Source organism: Drosophila guanche, unplaced genomic scaffold (assembly GCF_900245975.1).
Source record: "Drosophila guanche unplaced genomic scaffold, DGUA_6, whole genome shotgun sequence".
NCBI classification, from domain to species: Eukaryota; Metazoa; Arthropoda; class Insecta; order Diptera; family Drosophilidae; genus Drosophila; species Drosophila guanche.
The window spans coordinates 3641340-3650477 of record NW_022995752.1 but is presented as its reverse complement, the minus strand read 5'-3'; the positions used below and the strand labels follow the sequence as shown (position 1 = coordinate 3650477).

Sequence of the window (9138 nt, the reverse complement as noted above, 5' to 3'; positions counted from 1 at the left end):
TCGATAAATTAATGCAGCTATAAATCACTATAAATGAAACTTGAACTTTTAAAAAGAGAGTCAGGAAAACTAAGAAAATTACCAGTTTTGTTCTAGTTAACTTGATAATCAAGGTTTTGTTTACTCTAAAAGTCAAACAAATAATAATTTAGCTTAGAACGTAACCTCTTTCTTTCAAAAAGTTTAGCCCCTTCTAAGTAACAGTTAATCTCCTTCTAGTCATAGTTCAAGTAAGCGCCTGCCTGCATGCAGGAACGTGCGGTTCACCCGCAACTCATGGAGATTCCTGCCCTGTTAAACAACAGAGAACTGTTAACAGATACTGCAACATTAGCAGCCACTGTTACGCTCTTTGCATCGCGCTCTCTTTGGTGTTAAACTTCGTGACAACTGCTAGCTTCGTGCTCAACGCTTCGTGCAACAACTCCAAAAAGAACTTCGTGGCTCTCTTCGGTTTCTTGCCGACTGGGATCCGTCTTCGTGCTTCGTCCTGTAGCCGAGCGCCACGATTATGGGCGCCCCAACGATGACTTTGTGTAATCAGTGCGTGCTCGCTAAGTAAATTAGTTAGTATGATTTTAGTACGCAACGCTGACGGACGTATTCGCGGTTCGCAAATAACTTTAGCGAAGAAGAACATCGCGTACGTTGGCGTCGTGATATTTCCTCGGTGACTGTCTGTCTCTTGTGGAAGGGAAGTGCGCGCTCAAGTGTCGCTTGGATTCAATTTCGATATAAAGTCGCCGCTTTGCTGCTTGCTTCGCGTCGTGGGTGTCGCAAAACATTTTACAGTCAGTGTTCTGGATAAAGCATGCAACAATATATTGCAAGTTGTACGTAAGCAGATAAAATACTCGTAGAAGAACAATTAAATACAGTGATAGTACAGAGAAACAGTCCGGTGATAACTGGTATTCCCCCTAAAAATTTTTTATAGATGGACTTTATCCTTGCACATATGTCGCAACGGAGTTTTAACACTATTTTGACTTTGATGGAAAAACTATCATCTATAAATATTGCACTTTCCAGGACTGTACTTTCTGGGAAACTGCACAGTGAAATCTGTCTTCAGTGACTTAAAAATTGATTTAATACCGCCTCAATCATGTCTGTTGGGACTTCCCTTGTGTCAACAGTTTAAGCTATAATCATCTTTTTAGCCGAAACTTCTTCAGTTTAGTTCCTCCCTTACCAAGAAGTTTCCCGCTCTCTCCCAAAATCCTTACCATTCTCTCGTATGGGGCTTCTTTGGTGCTGTTCGTCTTAGTGAACTTTGACTGTGAGTACCGAAACTCAAATAAAACTTAAATCCCAGTTTGAAGGCAGTCCAGTGCCAGCCTCAATTTCGTACCTCATTTTTCACTGAACGCTTAACGCAAATTGTGCCGAGTCCCCACTGCTCCTTTGTGCTCCATTCTCTGCTCCTTTCGAAGCCAACTCTTGCGTTTCCCCTTTATATATTTTTTTTCTTGTATTTTTGCTGTGGAAAACTTAGCGCTCCATGGCGCTATTTACCCTTGCAGCTGGAGCTCCAACTGATGGTTCTGTCGTGCTCCAGTCGTCTTTCCCCATGCTGATTGCATTTTGGGGTGGTGGTGCTGGTGGATCCAGTCGAGCGTGGCTCATTATAGGGCTGACAGTACTTCCCCAACCACAAAACAAAACCAACAAAAAAAACACACAAAAAAACGAAAAAACCAAACAATCACAGCATACCTTGTGGCACTTGGAACATTCCAATGGCATTCATTTGAGTCCCTGAATTCGTTATGCGATTGCGGATTTTTTTTTTATCTGGAAGTTTCTCTTTGACTCTATCACGCCAATTGAATTATTTAATCCGCAGAATTTAGGAATTAATTTGACATTTAATAATTACAATTAAAAGCGGCAAGCTGCAAGCGGCAGTCAGCATGTGGCATGTGGAGAGAGCAGCCGCAGAACAATTACAGCAACAGCAACAGCAACAGGAGATAAAACATGTGGGGGATTAGATCTCAAAGAGTAAAAGAGAATTATTGCACGAGTATTTACTGGTTAAAGCTCATTTTTTTTACCGTAGAAAAAGTGTGAAATGGAAAAGAGGGACCAATTTTGGGGAAATCAAAGGACTGGTTACTTTTGGCACTAGAAAATACAAACAAATACTTGAAGAAAAAATGAAACTCCTCAGATATATTAAAATTTAAAATAAAACTTCGTAAATCATCTAAAAATTCGAAAAACACTGGACATTAATAAATTTTTTTAACATTTTTTTAAATTCATTAAAATAAATAATAAATACACTTTCTAAATGAGTTGGTCCAAAAACACATCAAAGGATTTAAAAATAAAGACTCCAACTGTAAAGTTAAATTGAAACATTCTTTGACTGTTTGTTATTCCTTATCCAAAACAAACTTAAAGTCAAACGCCAAAAATACAAAACTCTCCTGCCAAAACATACATGTTTTCTCTAAGCACATGGCAAAAGTTATGCAAATTAGTTAGGGTGAGGCAAAAGGGTTTGTATTTATTAATCTAAAAAACAGCTAAACTCTGCTGTGTTGAAAAATATGTGTTAAGCAAATATTAAGTAGTGTCGGGAAGTGCTGACATTGTGCTGAAGACATTTTTTATCGTAGAACTCTCAATATTATTAATTTCCGGACATTGGCACCTGTTTTCTGTGACACAACTTAAACGATAAATAGTATATGCGGGATCGCAGGCTATCAGTGGATTGACGGGAATGTGACGCAGCTTCACGCTGCAACAAATGGCCAGTACGTAGCTCTTCAGCCAGGTCACCATCTCGAAGTAGTTGTGGGTTATAACTGGAGCAAAAGTTGTTACTAGCCTCATGCTGATGGAAAACTAACGCAGCATGGAATCAATTAAACTCGCATTATCCTTGCCTTTAAGCCACGCACACACTAACACACACACACACACACTCGTGGTCTCTTCAATTATTTAGCTCTGCCAGCTTTCAGTTTTCTCTTGAATACCCAAATACTACAGCAAAACTTGCTCACTATGCACGTATTTAGTTGGTTTGTTTTCAGTTTTTGTGTAGCGTCTTGTGTAGTTTTTCTGTGGCTTCTGAGGGGTATAGAGAGAGCATTTTGCATATTACAGTAAAGAGAAGTATCAATGTCCAAGCATAGGAATAGCTTTAGTTCTTATGAATATTTATCTTGAAATAAATGTTTCCGTGCTTAAATATAATTAATAAAGACAGGAATATTTATAGGCTCCAGCAGTCCGCTATTCTAGTGTGCTTCGTGCAGAATTTCAATGGAACAAATATATATTAAAAACAATTTCAAACCTTTCCCAATTGTTGTATTTTGTAGCACAGTGTTTCTCCTTAAGTGGCCCATAAACTAACTATTTTTGGCTGCATCCGTTGTGTCTGAACATATGTGCATCACTGTGTTTAGCCAGTGCTAATGAATAGGTTGGTAGCTATCAAATAAAACTGGTAGTCAACCACACAATTACAAACACACACACTTGCTCAGGAAGCCACCACACGGGCAGGCACACATACATTAAATTTATGTGTGAGTTTGTGAGTGCGCATAAAAAGCAGAGAAAAACATGATATTTTGTGCTGCAACTATTGAGCGGTGTTCCCGCTCTGTGGCATGCCTTCCAATAAGCGACATAAAATATGCAATATTACACACACAGACACATGCATCCAAGCCAGCGCACACACACAAGCATATGAACGCCCGCAGCGTGTGCGTGAAATATTTTATGCAGTTTATGCGGCTGGGATGGTGAACCGCCCGGTGCTGGTGCTTGGGTTGGGGCTGGGTGCTGCTGCCTGACGCTGGGGATTCGCTAATTAGGCAATATGCACTTGATTGTGTTATAATCATTAAAACCGGAAATGCATGACCAACCGCCCCACAAAAACACACACACCAAAACAACTGCACCCAACACTGACTCATGTGAATGCGCGCTGTGCAAGCAAACATTTTCATTGCATACTTTCCGCGGCAGCGTTCTATCATAAAAACAAATAGAACGGCGGGGAAAAACGGGGAAACGGGCCAACACACAGCGGCACCTGCGGTGATTGAGTTAGTTTTTCACTTTTCCCGGTTGCTGATGGGGGAAATTATAATTTTCTGCGAATATTAATTGCATTTTTTTCTTGCATGCTTTTTTGCCAAAAGTGCAGCTCGCCAAATGACCAAAAGCCACATTAATGGTAAGTAAAGGGTAATGCTGAAGTAGTGTGAGGGGCAACGGATAGGCACTTGCCTTGAACAGGAAACGGAAGCACATGGGGAAAGCAAACACGTGTCGGAAAAATTTCTGCTCGCAACATTGTTGACACACACACGAGGCACCGCCCGCAGAACACCCCGGCAACCGGCACCCTGCAACGGGCACCAACAACGTCCGACCGACCCGCATTGCATATGTAAAGCTGCTTGTAAGCTGGCCAATTTTATATGCATTTATGCATTTTCATTCTGCCGCTGCTGCTGCTGCTCTCCTCTCCACCGCTCAACGCTGACAGTGCCCGCATTTATATTAAAGTTACCCGTTAAGAAAAATGCTCAAACTGCTGCAACAACACAGCAACCAATCCGACACACCCCACACCTTCATGCACAGTGCACTAGGAGGAAAAAGGTGTACAAATTAGGTTTTTCGAATCAATTTTGCAAGCAATATTAAGCTTATTAAGAGGCTACTGGAGATAAAGCCAAGTTGTAGCTGGTGGGTAAAGTTGTAAGACGAATTTTCCTATGTAATAAGAAACATTTTTTTCAAGATGTAAAGAGTTACAAATAGGATTGTTTAAATACATTTTGAGCTTAAGACACGAATAAAGAAACCAACATTTGGCTGGTAGGAACCGAAAGTATTAAATAAATGCATCCATTTTCCCAGACTCAAAGTATGGTTTTTCAAGTGGTTTAATTTTACACCCTAAACCCGCTCAGTGCTCCATGGTTCCCATGCTCTTGCCCAAATGCCTTTTTGTAGGTTAATCAAATGCAAGACGAAAGGAATGAGTAAGCACCAACATGGGTGCTGCTGCTGGGTGGTGCACTCTCAAAGGAGGAAAGAGAGAGAGAGAGTGAAAACTGCAACGGCTGCTGCTCCTGCTCCCGCTGGCTAGTTAGTGTATCCCGGGCGTTGGAGCAAACATTTTCCCATCGTTTTTATATACACACATTTCGCTTGGCTTTCCATATTAAAAGAAATTTTCCAGCTGAGAAAAGACAAGGCAAAGAAACGCGTAAACTGGGAAACTGGCAACTGACAGCCAAGATGGACGGCGCTGTGATTTGATATTTATTCTAAGCAGCGATGCACAACACAACAAAGGACACAGGACAGGACAGAGCTTAGAATGAATTATTGTAAAATGATGTTAGCGCATTCTGTGGCTGTCTTATGGTGCAGACCAATTAATTAGTGTAATGAGAACTGCAGATTAGGGGAAGCTAAATGGAATTATGTTTTAAGCAAGAACTCAAAGTACTTTGAATGATAATTACAAGTCAGATAATATAAGCATTTGGGAGGGGTTTGAATGGTATAAAGTTGGTGGGATTCTTATGTCAAGCAAATACAAACATTAACCATACCTACACCTTTTAGAAGTTCCTTCAATCAACCAACTAAAGACAATAGTTTATAAATGATGTCTTAGAAGTCTACAGCAAAACTTTCCAGCAGCATACAAATTCCATCTATATTCCGCTTGTATATCAAATTGCCAGACAATGTTGATGGCAATGGCAATCCGCTTGTATTTCGTTTAATTTAATGCGATTTTCTGCATATTACCAGCGACAGCTACCCCAAAGCTCCAAGGACTAAGGGAAACCCTCCTGCCATTGCCAGGTGACATAAACAAGCACTTTATTTGACATTTTGCTGCAGTTTTTGACACGCGAAAGTAGCAAAACGTTTACACAAACGGAATGCTGAATGGCATGCTGAGAACGAGAGAGAGAAAGAGGAATGCGGATAAGGCAATCGCGTGAGAAATATGAAAAAGAGACTGGGAGGTAGATGGGTAGTCAGGTATATCGTATCGTATCGCATCGCATCGTATCATTTGTTATTTTCATTTTCTTCAAACGGGGAATGCAGGAATGTTGTCGGGGATTAGCCGACTGTCATTGACAGCTGGAAATCATAGGCGCCCGCCCCCCTGCCCGTCTTGACTATATATCGCCTCGGCCAGGCCAGGCCATTCGCTGGGTGTCCCTGCTGTCCCCGCTGCCGCATTTCATTGTTTGTCATTTAACGATTGACAGCTGACGATAAACCAAACGAGAATCGAAATGTAGAACTGAATGAGGAGAAACCTGAGCAAAAGTCAAGGCGAGAAAGAGCGACAAAAGAGCACAATAAGCGAAACGAAAAGCAAAATCGGGGAGGGCAAAAGCCCAGCAATCAAATAGAAATGTTAATGACGCAAACACTGAGCATAGCAGAGAGCACAAGCAGGAAAGAAAAGGTGTCAAAAATTGCTTAGTTAGTCGTGTCCTTTAGGTTGGGTTCTTTGGGGTCCCTTTGCTTGGGTTTTTTGGTGTCCTTAACTTGGGCTTTTCGTATGCTTATTGGTGCTTGGACAAAGTCTGATTTCCGGAGCTGTCTGTCTGGCTATTTATCATTATGGCATTGTTGGAGTTTTCTTTTTAAGGAGTGATTTGCCAAGGGAAAAGCAGATGTTTGTCGCTCGTAGGGACTCTCTCTCTGACTCTTTCTGGGTGGCTCTTTCAAGGAATCTCCCTGTCTGTCTCTGATTCTCTCTTCCTCTACCTTTTAATCAAAGCTTCCTGAAGGATAACCCCAAATGGCTAGTGTAAATATCTACTCAAGTGATTTCTCTGGGGAGGAGATGAATCCCACTGTTCGATGAGCTCGGCATGCATCACTCATAATTTGGCCAACCAAAATGAATAATGAATGAATGGGAAATTAACTTCATGAATTTCTGCTGCATTTTTGTTTCGTTCTTCATCATTTTTTAACGTTATTAATTTCTGTTTTCATTCGGGAAACCCCTCTCCAATCAAATAGCTGTCGTAATGCTTATGCCACGCCTTAAACTCATTTCATTTTTCACTCAATTACGCACATGAATGTCAGGTTTAACCCCGTGGGCTGTCGAGCCACCTCTCTGTGTTGCCTGTCAGTTCTGGTGGGGTTCGTGCTACCCATGTCATTGGGTCACGAATTTATGGTTCCATGGCATTCATTCCCTTTTCATTCCCGTTTGGTTGTGTCCAACGCTTACACGCCAAACGGTTAAGCCAATTTATTAAATAAAAAACCATTTGTCACATTTCGTTCAAGTTTTCAGCACGGCTACCCCTCCGGCACTCCCCCTCCTCACTCTCCGTCTCTCTGGATGCCTCTTTGTTGTGTTACTTATCTGTATGATATTTTGCAGCCAAAACAAAGCTAATAAAAGCGGAAAGGCCACACAAAAGGTGACAAAAATAATAGAAACAAAAAAAACCAGAAAAATAAAATAATAATAGAGGACAGGCTGGCATTATTCTTCATTAATATCCCACCTGGTCAACAGATAAACGGACAGCTCAAACGACAGCAGAGAAGGCAAACCCAAAGAATAGGCAAGGGAAAGACAGAGACGAAAGCGATACCGAATGGTAGGCCAAAGCTAGCCAGAAGGAAAATACATGCCAAAGGATAGGAAAACAGAGAGAACAGCGAACAACAAACAGCCGGACATTGGTGATCAACGACGTGGGGCCATAATAAGCAGATAATAATAATAATAATAATGAAAATGGCAGACCCTTTTTTTGTTTTTAGTACCCTTCGATAAGCAGTGAGTGAGTGAGAACTGTGGGATGGGGGTCCTACCACCGCAATTAGTTGATTGCCCGGGCACCACTCAATTCCGTCAAGAATGATGGCAAGTCCTTGTTGGCCTTTCAATTTCATAAGCGGTGGAACGACTCCAATTGCAAGTCCAAGTCCCAGTTCCAGTTCCAGTCCCTTTTTCCCTGCGATATCTTTGGAGTATCTATCTGTCGGGAGTCATTGCCATCGGCTAGCACTTACTCGGTGCTCGCACTCGACGGGAAATTAAACTTGTCCAAAAGTTTAAATGCCTCTCTCTCTCTGGAAGTTTTGCGCCTGACTTTTGTTTTCCAAGTTTTGCCGCCCGCTCGGAAGGAATTCCCAATGGACGATTGTGGAGAAGTAATCCCCATTTCGCCCTGCCATCCTTACCCCCTTTTGCTCGGTTGTGGAGCTTTCAAGCAATTAAACGAGGCATCCGACTTGGCCTCTCTCTCTACCCGCATATAAAATGTACAAAATGATACAAGCTCCTGCTCTCCCTCTACCCTTTTCCCCTTGGCTTCTCTGTAACTGGAAACGAATTGTGCGGTTAGCAAATGTTGCATGCTGCTTATGTGGCAAATGAAGCATGTAAAGCATTTACCCATACGCCTCGTTGGCCCACAAACTCGATTGGTTGTGAAGAAGCTGAGCTGATGCGTTTTACTCCTGACCCTGACTCTTGCGTTTTGGCCACAAGTAAATACGACTGTCTGAGTGTGTGTGTGTGTGGCAGGCAAACCTACATATTTCCATGCGGAAATTCTTTAGAAAATTGACTCAGAGAAAATGTTTATGTGGCAGCAGACATACATTTTGTGGAAAATGTGAAACATAACTGAGAAGATATTTATGCCTTTGTTGAATTTAAACCGCAACCTAATACTCACTTGAGGATTCAATTAGTCAAATAATTAGATGATTATTTGTGTAAATATTAGCACAAGTATTTGTAGTTCTGGCTGTTTAATGTATATTAAAGAAGAGAAGATTATTTGTAGATTTTTGGGAATTATTATTTAATAAAAATCAATTAAAAGAATCGCTGCTACAACTGCAGGGTATTTAATAGTCGACTGCAGTTGATGCTCTTTAAATTTTATTGAAAGTAATTACTCCACGCATTGATGGCAATCAAATGATTATACTTATCGGATTATAAATATCCCACCGACTGTACGTTGATTTATGCAGCGTAGATGCTTTAAATAAATTCAACATTAATTACACGTTAAAATTGTGTTTAATAAATTCCATTTAATGCACAAAAACAAAAGTATTTCA

At 41.1% G+C, this 9138-nt stretch overlaps 1 protein-coding gene across 2 annotated transcripts in view; it reads left to right on the top strand.

Annotated features, from left to right (window-relative positions):
- Window positions 1-583: 583 nt before the first annotated feature.
- The window catches only part of LOC117587814 (neogenin), a 44942-nt gene continuing 36387 nt past the window's right edge, over window positions 584-9138 (top strand). The window contains exon 1 of one of the 2 annotated variants that reach the window (XM_034278771.1): window positions 584-833. The gene's annotated coding sequence lies outside the window, so the exon portion shown is untranslated. The remainder of the gene's footprint in view (window positions 834-9138) is intronic. The other variant, XM_034278770.1, reaches the window with a different exon arrangement.